Genomic DNA, 20732 nt, shown 5'->3' on the forward strand with positions numbered 1-20732 from the left:
TTCTATTTTTAAGCTGATTGCCTGTTTTTTTTTCTATGGCAACTATTGGTGCAAGTGTTACTACTATGGTGTTTCTCGTAAATAAATAATTTTCCTAACAAAACAAAAAGGAATATAATGCCATACATGGGTCCAACTGATAGTATTCGTAATCATATAATAGTAAAATTTAGGTATAAATCAAATGTTGAGAAACTTCATAAAGTACTATGGTTGACTAAAAGCAAACATTACCTATATCAATAGATATTAGGTAGGGGTTTGTCTATATATGTGCACTAAATCTATGCCCCACTAATTGAGACAGATCTTTTTTTATTGCCGTTGTAGGCAGACGAGCATATTATTATGGCCCACCTGATGGTGAGTGGTTACCGTCGCCCATGGATAAAATCGACAATACCTGTCATTGTGGATTTATCGTAAGTAGGTGTATGTAATAGGGTTGAATGATTAAGATCCTCTTGATTAAATTTTCAAAAATAAGTTTTGCGCCCAGTTTACTTATTTTCTCTAACGAGTTACCTTGCTCTAATATGACTCGTAGATTGCCGATCTGTCTTACTTCGATCACATTTCTCACAGTCAGCTAGCGGTACAATATTCTAATACTTATTAAACAGAGCAAAGAGAACAATGATCCGTCATTAGAATCTCTTTACAGTATTCCGCGGATTCAACGGTGAGCCCGTGAGAATAGCATTGTCATTATTATATTTTTGTATTCGTAATAAAATTGTTTTTTTTTTCAGGTAAGTTTTGGCTGTCGAATATACCTGCGAATTCGTGAGTGAAATTAATTAAATATACTAATTTTTTTACTGCTTAAATGGGTGGATGTGCTCATCTGGTATGAAGTACTTACTAGAGCCCATAGACATCTCTACAGCGTAAATGCCGCCACCCACCTTGAGACACGAGTTCTAAGGCCTCACAGCTTTTACAGTACAATGGCTGCTTCACCCTTCAAACCGAAACGCATTACTGCTTCACGGCAGAAATTGACAGGGTGGTGAACTTACCCGTGCCAACTCAGAAGACGTCCTACCACCAGTAAAACTAGGTTATTTAGTACTACCGTTACTATTTAGCTGTTACCCGCAACTACGGCGGCGTGGTCAAGAAGAAGTGTCAGTGTAGTTTCTCGTGAGAATGAGATGTTTTATCGGGATAAGAGTAGCATAATTATGTCACTCTCCTGATCTAATAACTATTACTTTTAAAAAAAATCCATTCGTTGCTGTGTTTTGATGTGAATGAGGGACAAACAAACTAATTGTTTTTAATATTATCAAATATAAAATATGTTATGGCTGCTTTTAAATGTAAATTTAAAAAAAAACCACAGGCATAGTTACTCCTGTTTAACTTATTTAGAAAAAAATATTAGAATCGATCAAAGGTATATTCGATCCCCAATCGAAGCGGGTTTAAAGCAGAAATATATATGTCGGTTTGAGTTCCTCCCGATCATCAGCTCTGTCCTCGTGATCAGTCATTTATAGGTTAGAGTCGAAATAAGAACACAATTAAATAATTGGAGTCTAGAAACGCGACGATCTCAGAGATGCGCGCGATCATCTAATGATGCCCCCAAAGAGGATGCCTTGTGTCTCAAATAACTGTCTAGTCAACTCACCCTCATAAAAAAACATTTCAAATATCACACGTTATCCACAGATTAACTGATACTTGCCATACGTCATTGTCCATTGAATAAGTCAATAATAACTATACCCATAAACAATTAGCATCGCAGCGCCATTTCCGATTCCACCCAGGTTATTAACCTGGCATTTTCAATCTAATAAATCAAAGCTATTTCCACTGATGTTCCGACATATAATTTAAATGTAATATTGGTTTAGACTTTCCACATTCGAATAGCACCTTTTAGATTTAAAAAAAAACAGTAATGTAATAATTTTTTTGAAAGCGCGTAATGTATAGCGCGCAATTTTAACGATTGACCGGAAGATAATTTCATGAATAAACATGATATGTGTGTTAACATACTGACACATCACCCACTCGCGACATTCGTGTGGAGTATTATAACGCTATACATTACAAATGTGGGCTGCAACAAATATGTACTTTTACAATTCTATCCGGTTAATAAAAGACATGATGCACCCTTTTTTATATTTTTTATTACTTAGAATATGTGTGAACGAGTTCGCAGCCCACCTGGTGTTAAGTGGTTACTGGAGCCCATAGACATCATTACAACGTAAATACGTCATCCACCTTGAGATATAAGTTCTAAGGTCTCAGTATAGTTACAACGGCTGCCCCACCCTTCAAACCGAAACACATTACTGCTTCACGGCAGAAATAGGGCAGGTTGGTGGTGCCTACTCATGCGGACTCACAAAGAGGTCCACCGGTACCACCAGGTCCTAACACTGAGGTCAGCATTTCTACATAAGGAGTTGCTACTCACACCGACCGCAAGTCAGTTTCATCTCATCTCTCACCGGGTTCGTTAACCAAATAATTGGTCTCAATATTTTAGAGTGTGAAAATTAAGGTCTATTTTTTTTATAATTAATAAAGGCTTAGTGGCTTATTAAATTTCTTTTTTAAAAACCTCGAACCTCGGGGTCCGTTACAACAGTACGTTGTTGAATAACACGCATTTTTAAAAATCTATTGCATGTTTCTATACTTTTTGGTTCTACTTTTTAATGTACATAGAATTGACTGTTCTCCGAGTATTATCCATGGGAGTTTGTAGACATGGAGAACGTGATTTTAACTCGCCTTGAGATATGAGGTTGTAATTTTAATTGTAGTATACATATAATGACTGTACCGTCCGTGCAACGCTTAATTCAATTTCAGTTTATTCATTTCGGTAATTATTTAATGTTAATTCGAATGTGACCTTGAAAACCGTGAAGTATGCGAGACGTTAGAAATTGTCGAATTAATAAAATTGAGGTTAAAGACGAAAAAACGTTCCCAATGACGTCTATGATTCACAAAAAATACTGAATATAGTACAATTTTGGACAGTTTCCACATAAATGTACATAATTACTAGTTAAGGCTAGTGAAACATTTTTTTTATCCGGTTTTAAAAAAAAAGAGGAAGTTTTCAAGTGGTTTTTTTTTTTAAACTGTTCTTTTCTAATTGGAAACAAATCACGAATGGTCATCCGGACCCACATTAGGATTCCCCGTGTTTTGAGTACCAGAGACTGATAAACATACTTATATATGCTTAAATACATATATACGAATATATAGATACGAATGTTTGCCCGACCTGGGAATCGAACCCATGACCATCGACGCCACAACCAGGGCCGCTAATTACTGGATCACCGAATCAGTAATTATGTATGTTTAGTTAAACCTTAGAACTATTTTCTAGGTGAACCGATTTTAGGGATTCTTGTTTTGTTTGAAAACTGTTGCTTTTCATGTAGTCCCATTTTTTCTAAATCAAGATTTGACTAGTAATTTATAAGTGATACTTAATAATTAATAAAATATATTTAATTGACTCCGACTACATTGCCTTTGTTGTCATTTTATTCTATCAAATACGGGTCTATTTTCTCTTAAGCTTTTGTGTTATGTATTATTAATATGTCGGTATCACTATTTAGTTAACTAAAAATAGTTAAAACTAACTGTTTCCTTAATGTTACGCATGTCAACAACTACTTAAGACGGCATTGAAGATACTTCATGACTAAGCTACCTCCACTTTCTATTATAAATACGAGTGACTATTGTCGCACAAAACCCTATAGACACAGCCCACTGAGTTTCTCGCCGGGTCTTCTCAGTGGCTCGCGTTTCCGATCCACTGAGTTTCTCGCCGGGTCTTCTCAGTGGCTCGCGTTTCCGATCCGGTGGTAGATTCTGCGAAGCACTGCTCTTGCTAGGGCCAGTGTTAGCAAGTTAGTAACACTTCCGGTTTGAGCCCCACGAGCTCAACTACTAGTTCAGAGAATCTAGAATAAACCCTCATAGTTACTAGAATAGGCAGAAAAAAAAACGCACAAAAAACGCATTCAGACTCTAGCAGCCGACCGAAGCGGAGCTCTCTGTTGTTATGTACACTTGAAATGCAATAAATGGAATTCATTGGAAAACTGAGTCTTAGTTACTGTCACTATGGAAGGCAATGATAATGGTGAAGAGAATGGCGTCAGCAACGCAGACGTCATCATTTTAAAAACCCCATAGAACCAGCCGCACTCCGTCATATAAATTACAAAGCAACGTAGATTCTCAAACACTTTTTCACGTATTCCTGCCATAAAGTGCAATCATAGGGTTGTCGCGTCGCTATAACGCGTCGGAGTATCCGGTCGGAAGCTGCGCCCTATGTTCCATTGTTCTGCCCACCTTGACGCCAGTGCCGCAAATCACGATGACAGCTATATGCACCCAACGTTTGTCTTTAGCTCCATTGTTATTTCCATACCTAATTATTTAAGACGTACATACATGTAAGTGAAACAATTTAGCGTTCTACAAAAAAAAACCTCTATCGAATATAGTAATACATGTAAGTTTGTATATTTAAAAGTAGAGAGAAAAAAAACATGACGTCCAAATAAAATATATTACGAATGCACAAGTCAAGGCATTGGGTGGCATATTAGGCAAATTAGGCAAATTAACGTATATACCTACTGCTACGCGCTGGGGGTGCGGGATAAATAAAACTTCCACCGAAGTACAAATTAAAACTCTATTTAATACTTAGAACACTCACAGAATACTTTACAATTCGTAATTCGCTTCAGGTGATCCGTTTGCTGTTTCGCTTCGAGTAGATCCGATTACTAACTCCCTTCGTATCATCTTTACAACGCTTTTATAATCGATACGACATCTCTACAATTATCGAGAACATTTTCAAAAGACCGGTCGTTTCAATACGTGTTTCCGCTATTTGATAATAGATGGCGTTACATTTCTCGAGCGTTCTCGATATTACTAGTTCTTTTGATATTCGTTTCTGCTATTCGACGACAGACAGCGTTATTCTTATCGGAATAACAATACAAACTTAGTAATAATAAGAAGAAAAAAACATTCCCGGTATCGAACATGGCTTATACTAAACGACGTCTCACCTTAAGCCAGGAATATTTCAGGCTATTTCAAAACAAGAATTCTAGAACTCTAATTATTTTATTAAACACGTCTCTGCTCCTTTCCTTTCCATTTTTGGCTTGGGCGTGTCACAGGAAACACAGACTGCCTTAGCCAGACCTGTCCATATGTGTAACTTGGCTAATAAACTAGTACATTTCATATCGTAATTATCCAGTTTCGGTAATTTAAGTTAATTATAGCTAACGCGTTATACTTTGTAACGTTTAATAAGCGCGATTAGAACATAGTTTCTACGTACATTAAAACATAATATTATTATGTACATACGTGGAACTTAATGAAGAGTAATTTAAAATATGTAGTTCAAATCATTGAATTCGGTCATTTTTAATTGACTGCGGAGAAGAGGCGGAAGGTTGCTAATTCGATATATTACGTGATATGATAATCTATATAATAATATGTTAAAGTATATATTATCTGTCTGTTATATATATTAGATGTTACAGATAAAAACACTATATATTTTCTCAAGCAATTCTCCAAAACTATGATTCAACTCGTTGCCATTTTTATGCTATTGCATAGATTTTATCGCGGGCCTTGAGCGCGGCCTGAGAGCGGAATCATGAAATTCCGTAACGAAAAAAACCTTACACGCCTCACTCCGCCTACCATGTAGCTCGCGTTTAACACATTCACACGTTGCGCTTGTGTAGTGTTTGTGAATATGCGCGTGGCGTGACGTCACACTGCATGCGCATCATGAACAGTCTGCCCATCTCTCTCTCGCGCGGTCTAGCTTATGAGTGTGAAGGGGACAGGTAAGGTTATTAATGTTTAATATAGCGTGGTCTTGTTTTATTATTGTTTTAATATTAAATTATCATTGTCTAATTATAATTGCATAAGTTGATAAAAAATACTTTGCAATAGCTTTACCGCGGCAGTTCCAGAGTGCCACACGTTTTTTTTATTGTCCTATATTCTCTTAGTACTTTCTTTAGATTTCACGTCCACCCATCATAACAAGAACTAAAAAGTAAAAAAAAAAATACTTAAATGCATACCCATCTAACTGTGTGCAGCGCTCTTACTAAACATATTTCTATAACAGATTGACATGTGTTGTGAACTTCGTTTCTCCATCGACGTAGAGTAATAAATAAAAAGCTAACCTAAGCTATAATTGAACTGATTTCTCTTGTTAAGTAAACAGCAACTTTGTATCACCATTGAAGTCCGGTTATAGAATCCAGAGGGTGTTGTCTGCAAAAAACAAACTAACAAACAAGAATCTAACTAAAGAAACTAAACTTGTAGATAAGTCACGTGCGAGCCCTTTCTAAAACTTTTTACAAGAAATCTACTGCTATTACGAAACTATAGTACCGTTTTATAAGTAATTTATGTCGAGTCCGATAAATTCTCAGCCATGTCACGACTCTGAGGTTTCCATCAATTGCTTTTATCGTTATCATCAGCTTCAACAAGCCTTCCAGAAAGGACTGTATCTTTAACCTCAAAATCGTCATCTATTTTGTGAACTATTTTACGGTAGGCAGCGGCTTGGCTCTGCCCCTGGCATTGCTGAAGTCCATGGGCGACGGTAACCACTCACCATCAGGTGGGCCGTATGCTCGTCTGCCTACAAGGGCAATAAAAAAAAAAAAAAACCGGTTTTAATATTGTCGCTCTTTCAATACATCTTATCTGGAAATTTTTTTAGCCTCTTAGGTGGTAAAAGCATAATAAATATACTATGTCGAAAATGCCGCTTTTCACTGTTCACATTTGAACGGGGATTAAAAAAAAACTACTCCATAGAATCAGTCGCAATTTTACAAAAATAAACCTCATAATGTGAGTCATCAAAATATGTAATAGTCATGTGTCGTTACTATTAACTTAGCCGACTGAAAATACAATAAAAGTCCTCTGTTAGATAAAAAATATATATATTACTTTTTGAACAACGCCTGAGAACAATTTTGACTTTCCCCGCGCTACCCAATTTCTATATTTGGTTTGATAATTGATGATTGCAATCGCATTGCTCAATGCACATGTTTCTCTAAAAGAAATAAAAACACGACAAACTTTATTAAGGAAAGATAGTGTTTTTTAGAAAAGATGAAACGATCACTTTAAACAATATTTTCAAAAAGTATTCTTTATTTTATTCTAATAAAGTCTAAAATTAAATAGCATAACATGGTCTTCACACATATTCAATAAAGAGTTTTAACCAGGATCCTGAGCACTTATCTTAAACTATTAGCTACTAGCTGACGCGGCAGACTTCGTAGTGCTTCAATCGATAAATAAAATACCTAAACTTTAAAACAAACAAAAGGAATCCGTCTGACATCAAAGGAAAAACAAAATTGTTATTTTTATTTAATTGCGAGCACTTTCATATTTATCTACCTTTTAAACCTTCTCTGGGCTTCCACAAATAATTCAAAACCAAAATTAGCCAAATCGGACCAGCCGTTCTCGAGTTTTAGCGAGACTAACGAACAGCAATTCATTTTTATGTATATAGATTACTTAATACCTCTTCATCATACGTTTAAAACTTACCAAAACGTTACAAGTTGCTATAAAATGAAATTGATAAACGCCTTATTATAAATCTTTCATGAAAAATTACGAGAGTTTTGTTAGCAAGAACGCAGCGTCGTCAAAAAAAAAAAAATCTAACGCGAATCATACCGGAACGTTTTCGAAACACGACGTACACACTCGTGCGACTACTTCAAAACAATCAGAGCTAACGGACCGAGACAATATTTCACTTACTTAAAACAATTTCTAACATTCCTAACGTGAATATTTGTTGTACTAGACGGGGCTTTGCATTCAGTTTTAAATTCAACTGACTATTGAAAGGTATATCGGTCTCCGGAGACCCATCTAACGCTCTTCGCCGATGACACGGCTATCTACTACTCGTGTAGGAAGATGTCGTTGCTTCATCGGCGACTCCAGATCGCAGTAGCCACCATGGGACAGTGGTCCTGGAAGTGGCGAATCGACATCAAACCCATGAAAAGCACAGCGGTGCTCTTCAAAAGGGGTCGCCCTCCGAACACCACTTCGAGCATCCCACTCCTTAATAGGCGCGCAAACACCTCCGCCGTTAGCCCCATCACTCTCTTTGGCCAGCCCATACGTGGGCCTCGAAAGTCAAATAGGCGTCACCCTCGACAGAGGGATGACATTCCGTCCCCATATAAAAACGGTACGCGACCGCGCCGCGTTTATACTAGGACGACTTTACCCAATGCTTTGTAGTCGAAGCAAACTGTCCCTCCGTAATAAGGTAACTCTCTACAAAACTTGCATACGCCCCGTCATGACGTATGCAAGCGTAGTGTTCGCTCACGCAGCCCGCACCCACTTGAAATCCCTTCAGGTTATTCAATCCCGATTCTGCAGGATAGCTTTCGGAGCACCATGGTTCCTGAGGAACGTGGATCTCTACGATGACCTGGAACTCGATTCAGTTAGTAAGTATCTGCAGTCGGCATCGCTGCGCCATTTTGAGAAGGCGGCACGACATGAGAACCCTCTCATCGTAGCCGCTGGAAACTACATACCCGATCCAGTAGACCGAATGGTAAACCGTCGACGTCGCCCAAAGCACGTCATTACGGATCCTCCTGATCCATTAACGGTGCTTTTAGGCACCACAAGCACCGGTCACCGTCCTCGTCGAACCCTTCGTCGCAAGCGACGGGTTCGACGAGGACGGTGACCGGGCGAAGCGAACTAACTGCCCACTGAGTTTCTCGCCGGACCTTCTCAGTGGGTCGCGTTTCAGATCTGGTGGTAGATTCTGCGAAGCACTGCCCTTGCTAGGGTCAGTGTTAAGCAACTCTCCGGTTGAGCCCCGTGAGCTCACCTAAGGCTATCAGCATAGGTAGGAAAAAAAAAAGAAAAGTATAGTGTAGCTGCGCCTAAGAACTTTGTACATTTTTATTGGGGGTAGGACGTCTTGCGAGTCCACACCGTACCACTGCCCTGCCTATTTCTGCCGTGAAGCAGTAATGCGTTTCGGTTTGAAGGGCGGGGCAGTCGTAGTTAAAAGTGAGACCTTAGAAGTCATGTTTCAAGGTGGGTGGCGGAATTTACGTTGTAGATGTTTATAGGCTCCGGTAACCACTTAACATCAGGTGGGCCGTGAGATCGTCCACCCATCTAAGCAATAAAAAAACATATGTAACCAATATAGTAGCGAATGATGATGTGATTTTCAAGTCACGATAAATATTATAACTCGTAATTTCAACGGAACTTATATTTTTTCGTTTAGTGTTGCATTGGTCTAATAATAGGTCTCGTGGCAAGACCACTTTTTCGGAAAATCAAGAACGAGACTGCAAAAGCAAGTCCAATTTTACTCATTCCTAATCACGAAATGAAAGTTAGATTTTAGATTACCTAGATTTACACGAAACTCTTTAATTTTTAATTTATACAATTAATACAGAACAAAGTATAACCTGAACGGAATTTCTAGAATTATTCTCTTTTTGATGAAGGTAATTGAAAAGTAGTTACAATTAAAAAAAATCAATACAAAAAAAAAGAAATTTGCAATGATACTTGCATGTTTCAAGCTTTGACAGAGAAAATGGGATCCATTTTCGGTCATAGCTAGTTTTTTTATCGAAGATGTTTGCGGCAAAGGGGTTTGAGTGAACTTATTGCTGTGTCGTATGAAAGTTTTCGGCTTATTTAATACAGTTTAAAATGCCAGCTCAGTCAGATGTAAAAAAATATATACATAATTTTTTTGTATCCAATCAACCCAACCATATTATTATTAGTTTTTCTATTCTTTCCTTAATGTTCTGTTGTTACAGATAATTAAACTTGCACTTGTAAAATTGAAACTGCATTTGAAACAACGAAATTACGAAATAGCATCTCAACAAACCTGACTTTCTCCGCTTTAAGTTCATTAACATCGACATTTCCACATAATTCTAGACAATTACAAGAATTCCGACCAACAAGGCGATGCACAAAGCCGGTGATTACGTCATTTTGTTGTCCGTCACCGGGGGACAGATATACGGGAGAGTTTAATCCTTCACAACAGAGGATTATTACTGCCTATTACGGCTGAAAATTGTAAAATAGGTAATGACATACATTTCTTAAAGTATGTGTTATATTTTAAAGAGTTTTTGCTGATATTGCGAGCACGCACTGAACGTTATAATCACGCTGCTAATTGGTACAGCGAGCGAGTCGGTTTTGCCATTTTTGAAAATGCCGCATTTCTTGTTGAAATTCAGTTGAGATTTCGATCGTATTTCTGCGCGGATCGTGTTCATGTTTGGATGTCCATGCTCCGGTAATCGTTTGAAAGCCAGTTAGAAGAGCTCTCCTTCGCACATCGGTGCGAGATACAACTGAGACTTTAAGTTTCTGTGTGCTTATTGTGAGTTTTTTAACGTTCTCGATCGCGTAAAAGTTAACCCAATTTTGTATGCAGTTGGAACAGCGCCCCTAGCGGCAAACGTACGCAAACGATCCCATTCCATACAAATATGAGCTAACTTTTACGTTATTCTTCTCAATCGTGTCACTCTTGACAGAGTGGTTGTGGTCGTCATGTAGTGTTGGAATGGGCAGACTTGATGCGTATCACGATGTCCCACCATCTCTCCCTGCTCGAGGCCATCCTACTGCACTCATTTAGGGGACCTCCCACAGCAGTTTTAATTTGGTCGGTCTACCGCATTGGTGGCCTCCCGCGCACTCTTGTACCATCAACGCTTCCCTGTACAACGAGGCGTTCTATGGACCGGCCATCTCGTCGCGAAACGTGTCCGAAGAAATCCACCATTCGAGGTTGTACTATACTGTATAGCAAATAGACGCTGCTTGATGCCGAGTTCCTGAATTATCGAGAACGTTTAAAAACTCGCACTAAGCACAGTCATCTTGAGATATACACGCAGATATACGAATCGAGCGTGCCAAGGACATGATCTTTTGTTCCATGCATGACCGCGGCAACCGTGGCTTTAATAGGATAATAGCTATATTTTTGTTTCTGACAAGGGCGCGGTTTACGACCATACTGACATCACTCCGGCCAAATACGTCGGGATTAATTTAGACGCGGACGGGCGATCTATTGTTTTGGAGGCACTTATTGTAATATACTTCATATGGTCCACGTTAATGTTTCGTGAATTTGTTTGCTTTAGTATTGAAACAACCGGCGGAGGGTGAATTTGATGTAGAGATTAATTCAAATACAGTTTCTTTTGGAAGGGTGGAACAGTTACACGATACAACCGAAACTTCATATTGGCACTTGGACCATATGTCTCAGAGTATAAGGCAGCATTTACATTTGTGATATCTCCTAGTTCCAGCAATCACTTAACACCAGGTACCCACCTGGTGTTGAGTTTAACAATTCTATTCCATGTAAATTATAGGTACTTTATAACTCACAAGCACTACGTTTATACCGCAGGAGTATTATTCCCACACACTATTTGATGCAGGTAGGCAGCGACTTAGCTCTGCCCTTGGCATCGCTGAAGTCCGTGGGCGACAGTAACTGCTCACCATCAGGTGGGCCGTGTGCTCGTCTGACCACAGGGCAATAAATAATTAAAAAACATCGCGACCATACGATCCAAATCGATGAGCTATTTCATTGAACATTTTGAATTATACTAGAGGTCCCGCAGTAGTCGAAGTTCGACTATAATTAATTGGAATTGTAAGTTTGTACACTATTATGATTGTATTTTATACTTCTATAATCACAAATTTCGCCAAGACTACACTATAAAAAATATTAACAAAGACAAACAATATTTAATCTCAATTTGACAACAGACGTCAAGAACAAAAGTTTGACAATAAATAGTATGCATGCGTGCGTGCGTCAAATACATGGTATGTAGTGTGTGTAATGTTTTCTTTATTGATTTAATGTATCTTTTATGAATTCTTTTAAAAAAATATTAGCATTGTGCACTATTTCTCTATATTCTCTATAAGTGTGTAAAATGTCATACTTCTCCGTCCGCGCAATTTTCGTAAAAAGGGATAAAGTTTTTGCTCCACGTATTAATATATAGATTCGGTACTATTTCATTTATACGAACGTACATAGGGTGCTATTTTTATTGATAATTCATTTAAAACCAGTAGTAGATAGTTGGAAACTCAGAAAAGACATAAAAAATATGCAAAATAACAAGTTTGACAAGACAGACAGAGCATGCATTTAATGGCGAGGAGTTCTTATTTATGTTTAGTCTAGCTTCTGCGACAGGTGCTTAGTCCTGTCGCTGCTGTGGTTTGTTTTGGGTTCAAGAATTCCTCCTACGAAATCGTAGAAAATCGATTTATAAAAACTCGGTTACGTGTATCGATGCACTTCACAGTTTTTTTTTTTTTTGTTTCTAACAATCACGCCACGTTAACTGGTCCCGTGCTAAGTTCGTAAAGAACTTGTGTTACAAGTACCAAATAACGGAAATAAATATAATATTTTTATTATACACATACATATATTTAATATACACCCAATAACCCTGGAAAGACGTTTATATTTATCATACAAATATCTTACCTTGGCGGGATTCAAACCCGCGACCCCCTTGTGTAGTGACCATGTCACTTACCACTACACCAGACGGCCGTTTAGATTTTTATCGATAAACTTATCGCTAAAGTAATTCGAATTGTTTTGTTGTGCTAAATAAATAAAAAAATAGAATTAATTGTGTGTCAGAACTGTGAAGCTTCAAGCTTTAAATTAGAAACGGCACTTATATGGGAACCTAAACTAAAAATACAACAGGTTTTAGAACATCTTAAGCGCATCGTTCGTACGTAGGCTGGAAACCAGTTATCGTTTTAGGCTAGTAGTTTCGATGCTGAAGTGTCGTGTGAACAATGTGAATCATTCGTAACGTGTTTTCTTTTTTTCAAACAGTTACTGTGATACTTTTAGTGAGTATTCTTTGAATTTCTATCAGATCTGGGTTCGTGGACTTGAGTTCAGTATTGTATTCCAATACTATGATTTTTATTTTATTGATACAGCAAATTTCAAGTCACTTTGTTAATTCCAAATACTTAACGCGTCGGAATTATTAGAGTATCGGTAGGCAGCGGCTTGGCTCTGCCCCTGGCATTGCTGAAGTCTATGGGCGACGATAACCACTCACCATCAGGTGGGCCGTATGATCGTCTGCCAACATGAGCAATAACAAAAAAAAAGTTGACTTATTACTTAAATGATTTTGAAGTCCATTTCTGGAGTTCTTTTGGCGGAGGAATGGTTGATTGTGAGCCCTTAGCACCGTGTGGCCCGTGAGCTCGGCCACCCATATTAGCAAGAAATAAAAAAAAAAACCCAAATATAACAATGTACATTTTGTAATGGCATTTACCCTTTATTTTAAGTTGTTAATTGAATTGAATCAGCATTATCGAAGTATTATTTAGTAATACTTTAAATGTCAACGCATCTTCAATTTAATGGTCTGAAATGTCAAACCACCGTACTTATTCTATAACTAATTACGCCCGCGGCTTCCCCTTTAAATACTGTAATTTTATATTGAAACATAAAAGCGATAAGACGATTCAGAAAGCTAACTAAGTCAGAAAATTTTATGTGCACATACATATGTCCATACTTCTTTTTTATATAATATATAAATAGATTTCATATCAATTCGAATTATGATTAATTACGGGTTAAGGACCTTCCAAGACAAAGACGACCCACCTGTTATTAGTTATTACCGGTTACTGAACTCATGGACGCTGGTACTGGTTCCCACCACCAGCCCCGTCTAAAAAGATGGTTACTGACTGACCTTTTCTTTTTTGGGAATTGTACTTTTCTTGCTAAACTAGTAGTGAACTTAATATAACAAATCGAAAGTTTAGGCGTCTGTTTACATTGAGATTACAATCAGATATGCCCTGGGGCTACACTTTAGTAACATCTATTTGATTTAAAACACGCGTGGGATGAGCGATATGAAAATTATAATTATGTATTCGATTGATAATGATTTCGTGATCAATCACTTGATTATTTTCTTTTAATATTGTAGACGACTCAAGAATGCTATTGAAAAAACAACCCGGGGCTTTATTACCGTTGGGCGTACCGTACCACCACCGGACCTGATGGTAACTCGTTAGCGTCGCTCATTAACATTGATAATGTCATGGGCGCAGCTAGATCATTGCCTATTATAAAGAGTATTGTTAGACGTAATTAAATATTTTTTTAAGATTTTCACCATCACAGCGGACTTCATTGAAAGTCAGTCGTCATTGATCATGAAAATAGTTAAGATGTCGAATCTTTTGAAACAATAAACACTAGACTAAACTGTAATAGTATTTTAATAATACTAGTTAATGACCGGTTTTTTTTTTTTTTTGATAAATTGTGTTTTTTAGAAATGATATTTAAATACGAATTACATATTGGTAAGACAATGAAATATGAATAATATTATTCGATCTTATCGATAGAATAATAAAAATATATGAACTCCTTATTTAAAGTAAAAATCAAAATTATCGATTGAAAACACGAATAAAACAAAAAAAATTGAAAATAAATCGTAGCTAGATCGATTTATCGCTTCCGAAATCCCCTGTATACTAAATATTATGAAAATCGTTGGATCCGTTTCCGAGATTCAGATTATATATATACAAGAACTGCTCGTTTAAAGATATTAGATAAGATAAAGTGCTTCGCTTAAGTATTCGAAGGGGAATATGTGTTAGCGCTGGCGGCAACCGAAGCGGGGAGGTAATGTTAGTTAGTACAGGAGAAACATACTTCTGGAAACGCCATATTCGCCTTGTCTTCGGAACGGCGACGTGTGGAGTGGTCATAGCTTCCTTCCTGCTTTTTATCCCTACCTATTCGCTGGTAGCCTAAGGGATAGTAGGAGCTACGCGCGAGCGGGTAGGTGAGCTCACGGGCTCACTGGCAACACTAGCATAACAAGAGCAGTCATCATCATCATCAGCCTGCGGCAGTCCACTGCTGGACATAGGCCTCCCCCAAAGCTCGCCACTGAACCCGATCTTCGGTTCTACGCATCCAGTTACTGCCAGCTGCCTTGCGCAGGTCGTCGCTCCATCTAGCAGACAAGAGTAGTGCTTCCCAGAATCAACTACCGGGTCGGAATCGCAAACCAATGAAAAGATCCGGCGAGAAACTCACTGGGCTGTGTCTATGGGTTCCTTCCTTCGAATCATAGAGGAGGACATAGAAAGATCGCAACACCGTCAGCCCCAACTTGTTCGAGTTTTTTTTTTTTTTTTAATATTGCTTAGATGTGTGGACAAGCTCACAGGCCACCTGGTGTTAAGTGGTTACTGGAGCCCATAGACATCTACAACGTAAATGCGCCACCCACCTTGAGATATAAGTTCTAAGGTCTCAAGTATAGTTACAACGGCTGCTCCACCCTTCAAACCGAAACGCATTACTGCTTCACGGCAGAAATAAGCAGGGCGGTGGTACCTATCCGCGCGGACTCACAAGAGGTCCTACCACCACCTACGAGTGATTGGTATGCATAATAATAATCAAATCTTACGTAACTTCACAACACTCGATCAATAGAGAGAAACTCGTTCAATAATAATTCGAAAGCGTTCTTCGCGATTCATAATGCCGATCCTAAAATGGTCCTAATAAAACGTGGTGCGCCGCTACGGGCCATGAAAGCGGTGCTCTGTCCCACATGCATTGTTACAAATGTGCTATGAATTATGTTACTCAATTGAAACAATGGTCGAGGTTTATGTTACTGCTCTCTATTTGGGAAGACGTTTTTATGTATTGTAACCGCGAAAAACATATTCTCGTTTAGATAACGAAAATCAGTTCAAAGCTTTTTTTATTGCGTAAATAAGTGAACTGGCTTATTTGGCGTTAAGTGGTTATTTTATTTATTTAATATATTTTGTACACACAGCTGTTAACACGACAATAAGGATACAGAGAGTACAGGGGAACTACTTATTTCATTGGTTATTTTAGATCTTAGATATAGCAATACGAATCAAGTACTTTCTTCGGTTTTCGCGAGTCGTCGACTGTAAAACTGTAATTGTATGCGAACTTCGGAAATAATATAGCGATAATAAAAATTCGATATTAATCCGTAAACTTAGTTTTAATTATCGTAAAAAGTCTTTAAAAAATTCGCCTAATTAATAATTTCTAATACCTGTAGAAGATTCACGGTTCTACTATATTCCGTATAGTTCAATAGTCTTTGTCAAAGTTTTTCTAATGCACTAAATGTGTTTATCGATAGCCTATAATATAAATGGTGGGATAGTTACAAAGACCCAACGCCTTACCCGATGTTACAATTTTTGCTTTTTTTTAACTCTTTGAACCCGAACCGTCGCTAGATCGACTCTCTCTTTATGCGTATAAAGTGCTTAGCGTTGGAATACTGACTATTGCGCAATTTGATTATAGGTATTAGGTATCAACTTGTATGTACTTGTCCTAGCGCGCGTATTTATAACGTTTTAATAAGATAATAAACAACCTTTATTATATTTAAATACTAATTTAAAATTATTTTGCTGCAAATTTAGCATTGAATTTAGTATTTTATTTTAATTAAAATTTTTAAAAGTCCTTTAGTAACTTCTGCAAAATATGTGAATATAAGCTCAGCACTAAAATGGTTAATATTCACTTTTGTTTTAACCTTTTTGATTTGACTTCGTTTGCGTCTGTGATTATTGCTAATAAATTCATCACACGCTAACCTATTGCTTAAAGACGGCGCATAGATTTTAGCGTGTTGTGGATCTGCTTTTACGTAAATAACATTCAATATTGCAAATCAAGGTCCAAAATGTATTTGTCAAGTTTTTGTTTTTATTTTATTTTATTTTATTTAGTTGCACCTCGCTGTTTATTGATAGACATAATCGTCGTTGTCAAACTAAAATCAGCTATGTGCACTTTTTAAGATTTTTACATTTTGACCTTTTCGTATAGTTCACAGCCCTATCTACCGTATAAAAAAAAACTGTTATGTGTTTATAGCTTTAATATTTAGCTATAGCTTTCATTTGATATAGTTCTCAAAAATTCACCTTCATATAAAATTATATACGAAAATGTTTTTACTCATTAATTCAAAATAGAGTTTTTGCACATATCAGATTTTGGTTTGACTGCGATGTAATCTCTCAAATATATTAAGTGTATAAACCCCGTCGGACGGATTCCTGTTGTTTGTTTTAAGTTTATTTTATACAAAAGCTTAGGTCTTTTATTTATCGAAGAGGCACTACGAAGTCTGCCAGGTCAGCTAGTCTTAAATAAAAATGTCGAGTCCTTCATAATTTATAGCCGCGATGGGATAATACATTGGATACTACAGCTTGAGAACGAATGCGGTTGCAACTGTCCTACCATGACGAGTCGTGAGAACGGATTCCACTTCTCGAATGAAAGAATTCAATTTTCCATCGACGAAATAAACCGTGGCGAATGATTCGATAACTCGTGAAAAAAATATGAAGCCAAATATCTTCACGTAAAAATATACTTTGACTAGCTTTTGCCCGCGACTCCGTCCGCGTAAAATAGTTACTTTGGCCTAACACTAAATTTTACCCCCACTTCATTTACGTAGAAAGTGAAAATATTTTTGAATTATAGAATGTTAAGGAGCTATTTAACCTCCAATTTTGAAATATTCTTTATTGTTGCTCCACTTGTATTGGTCGTACCGTGATGTTATATAGCCTATAACATCACGGTAAGACCAATACAAGCCTTCCTCAATAAATGGGTTATCTAACACTGAAAGAGTTTTTCAAATCGGACAAGTAGTTTCTGAGATTAGCGCATTCAAACAAACAAACTCTTCAGCTTTATAATATTATAGTATAGATAAGAAATTGTGGCGATCTTAGAAAAAAAATGTACGTGTAATCACTTTTGTAGCAAGTTCGTCATTTTTTATGTAGTCTCGAAAGAACTTTTTTTTTTTTTTTTGTATGTTGTCTATAATTTTTTCTCATGCTTTGGGCGGCTATAGATTCTTTAGTAGAATTTTAAGTACGACCTACTGGTAATTTTAATAGGGTACAAGAGTAATTGTAGTACAAATGAGGTTTAGATTTCATGTCTCAAGGTTGAGGTCAACATTCACGCCATCATGTCTATGAGCTCCGACTACTTTGTCTACTTCCTTCCTGGCTGATTCTGAAAAGGCAAAATCAATTATAGCTAAACCCTTCATTCAAAGGTTCTCAATTTTTTTTGTTTTCTTCTTGGAATTCTTGTTAGCAAAAGACTAGTTTTTCTAAAGGTAAACACTACGCTGATATTCAAGGCTTTATTCCTCCCCGACCTTGGTTCTGCAACTTCAAAGATTTACATAAACGCGTTACAAGTACGATCTGTAGATTAAGGCTAGGCCATACGTGTACCCCCGTCCATCTGGCTAAACTTCATATCAGGGATAGTTCTATTTGCGAATGTGGTCTTGACGAAGGCTCTCCAAATCACATGTTTTTCAGTTGTCCTCGTCTATCTTCCTCCCTCTATGATCTCCTTCCTCCTGATATTCCTCGCCCCATTGATCTCAAATATCTTCTTTCCCTTGTCAACTCCCCTTTCGTTTATATTCTTAGTTCATTCATTAACCATAATAATATTAAGCTGTAGTTTGTCTGTCTGTTATCGAACTAACCCCTGTATATATATTGTGTGCGTCTTATTTGTTTTAGGTAAATCAACAGAGATCCTGTCATCAAACATTCTTAGCCACTCACTTAATTCTTAGTGAATATCTGTGACCTTGCTCGTTCACGAAGCCCGCTATAGAAAGCAGAGTATTATATACACTTGACATTGGCGAAATCTAAAAGGAAACGCCATAAACCTAAGAGATAGATAAATTTTTCAAATAATATTTTCGTTAAAAACTAGGCTCTTCTAGAAAATTATGATTTTTCATAGCTGTTCTCGTTTGTTGACATTTACTTAGATTTCGACAGAGAGCTAGCGGTAAATTGAGATTTAGAGCTTTTTGATATGAGGTTCCATATGTTCCATGGAGAGTGCTCTCAGGAATTCTTCGAGATGATACCGGCATCTCGTTTTTACCATCGCCCCGCCCGCCACCGGAGTAGAGTTCATCCATACTACCTGGAGCCACTGCGGTCACGTATCATCCGGCTATGGAATGAGCTCCCCTCCACGGTGTTTCCCGAGCGCTATGACATGTCCTTCTTCAAACGAGGCTTGTGGAGAGTATTAAGCGGTAGGCAGCGGCTTGGCTCTGCCCTGGCATTGCTGAAGTCCATGGGCGACGGTAACCACTCACCATCAGGTGGGCCGTATGCTCGTCTGCCTACAAGGGCAATAAAAAAAAAGGTTCCATGCTGACCAAAAAAGCATTGGTCAAAGCTATCTAACAGCTGACGATAGGCGGTAATAAAGTGGTGTAAGTGTTTTAAAAGTATCTTGATTCGATGCAACAATACTATTCATACAAAATTTGTCTCGATTCGGTCAAGGTTCACGATCGAGGTCTCGTATTGTTGTGGGGACGTGATCGGCGGAGCGTGCACCGGGAACATCTGAAGATGTCTACAACAATGAATCGACGACGAACGAGATGAAAAATGTTCTTCTCATTATATTTATTAATGAATTAATTATTCGTGATCATATTGTACTTGATCTATTTTTCTTTGTTGTTGTTGTTGTTGTTTAATCTGATATGTTATTTTATTGGTCGATTGTAAAGTAATCCGCTCAGCCACATGGCACTGATCTTGGTGTTTCGAAGCTCAAGAAAATCACAAAACGAATTTCACTCTGAACAAAGAGCTCTTTTATGTTAAGTAAAAAATAATGTGTCTGGTGTTATACCAAACGGTGCAGGCATTTCACCCTTGTTACGGATAAAACTGTCGACATTTTTTTGTTCTTTTTACTATCTCGGACTGTCGTCTTCAGCATTTCTGCTTCTTCCTTGTTGAGGTTTGTTTGTTTTTATTATTATTGTATTTATAAAATGAACTAAAATTAACCTTAGGAAATCAGTTTGACAAATGAGTCGTCTATTATCAAAGATGGCAATCTGTGCATTTGGAAAAAAAAATGTTATTGATATGTCAATACAGATTGATTTGAATATAATCGTCTCCTTCAAAGAATAAGGTTCAAAACCTGCATTAAATAAAGGTTAATAATTAACCTGTTATTTATCTAAGATGTCGTTCCGAAGAGTTTTGTGACTGCCAATGGAATACAAAGTCAATAATTGGTTTTTCTGATTTACCAATAATTGTCCAAAAGTCAGATTGCCGGCTTTGATAATAGTCGACTCAAATGTCGGTTACATAGTCGTCGTCGTCCCGTTGTATGCAACTTCATTGTCTGTATCGTAATTCGAGGCAAAAATATGCGACAAGCCAACCGTAGTTTATAATAATATGTACATGAAAATAAATGTCATTCAAAGTGTTAAATTATTTTGTTTTCTGATGTTACGTATGCAAATCAACAATAATTGACAAAAAGTTTGTTTGAATGATCGTTTTAATTCAAT

General features: G+C 37.4%; 1 protein-coding gene across 6 annotated transcripts in view; it reads left to right on the forward strand.

Annotated features, from left to right (window-relative positions):
* Positions 1–20732, forward strand: part of Pif1A (PFTAIRE-interacting factor 1A) — a 162880-nt gene that overhangs the window by 59492 nt on the left and 82656 nt on the right. Inside the window, exon 1 of one of the 6 annotated variants that reach the window (XM_089737224.1) lies at positions 752–786. The exons of the other annotated variants lie outside the window; for them this stretch is intronic. The gene's annotated coding sequence lies outside the window, so the exon portion shown is untranslated. Of the gene's footprint in view, positions 1–751; positions 787–20732 lie in introns of those variants that run through there. 6 annotated transcript variants of the gene reach the window in all.

Source organism: Bombyx mandarina, chromosome 23 (assembly GCF_030267445.1).
Source record: "Bombyx mandarina strain Sakado chromosome 23, ASM3026744v2".
NCBI lineage: Eukaryota > Metazoa > Arthropoda > Insecta > Lepidoptera > Bombycidae > Bombyx > Bombyx mandarina.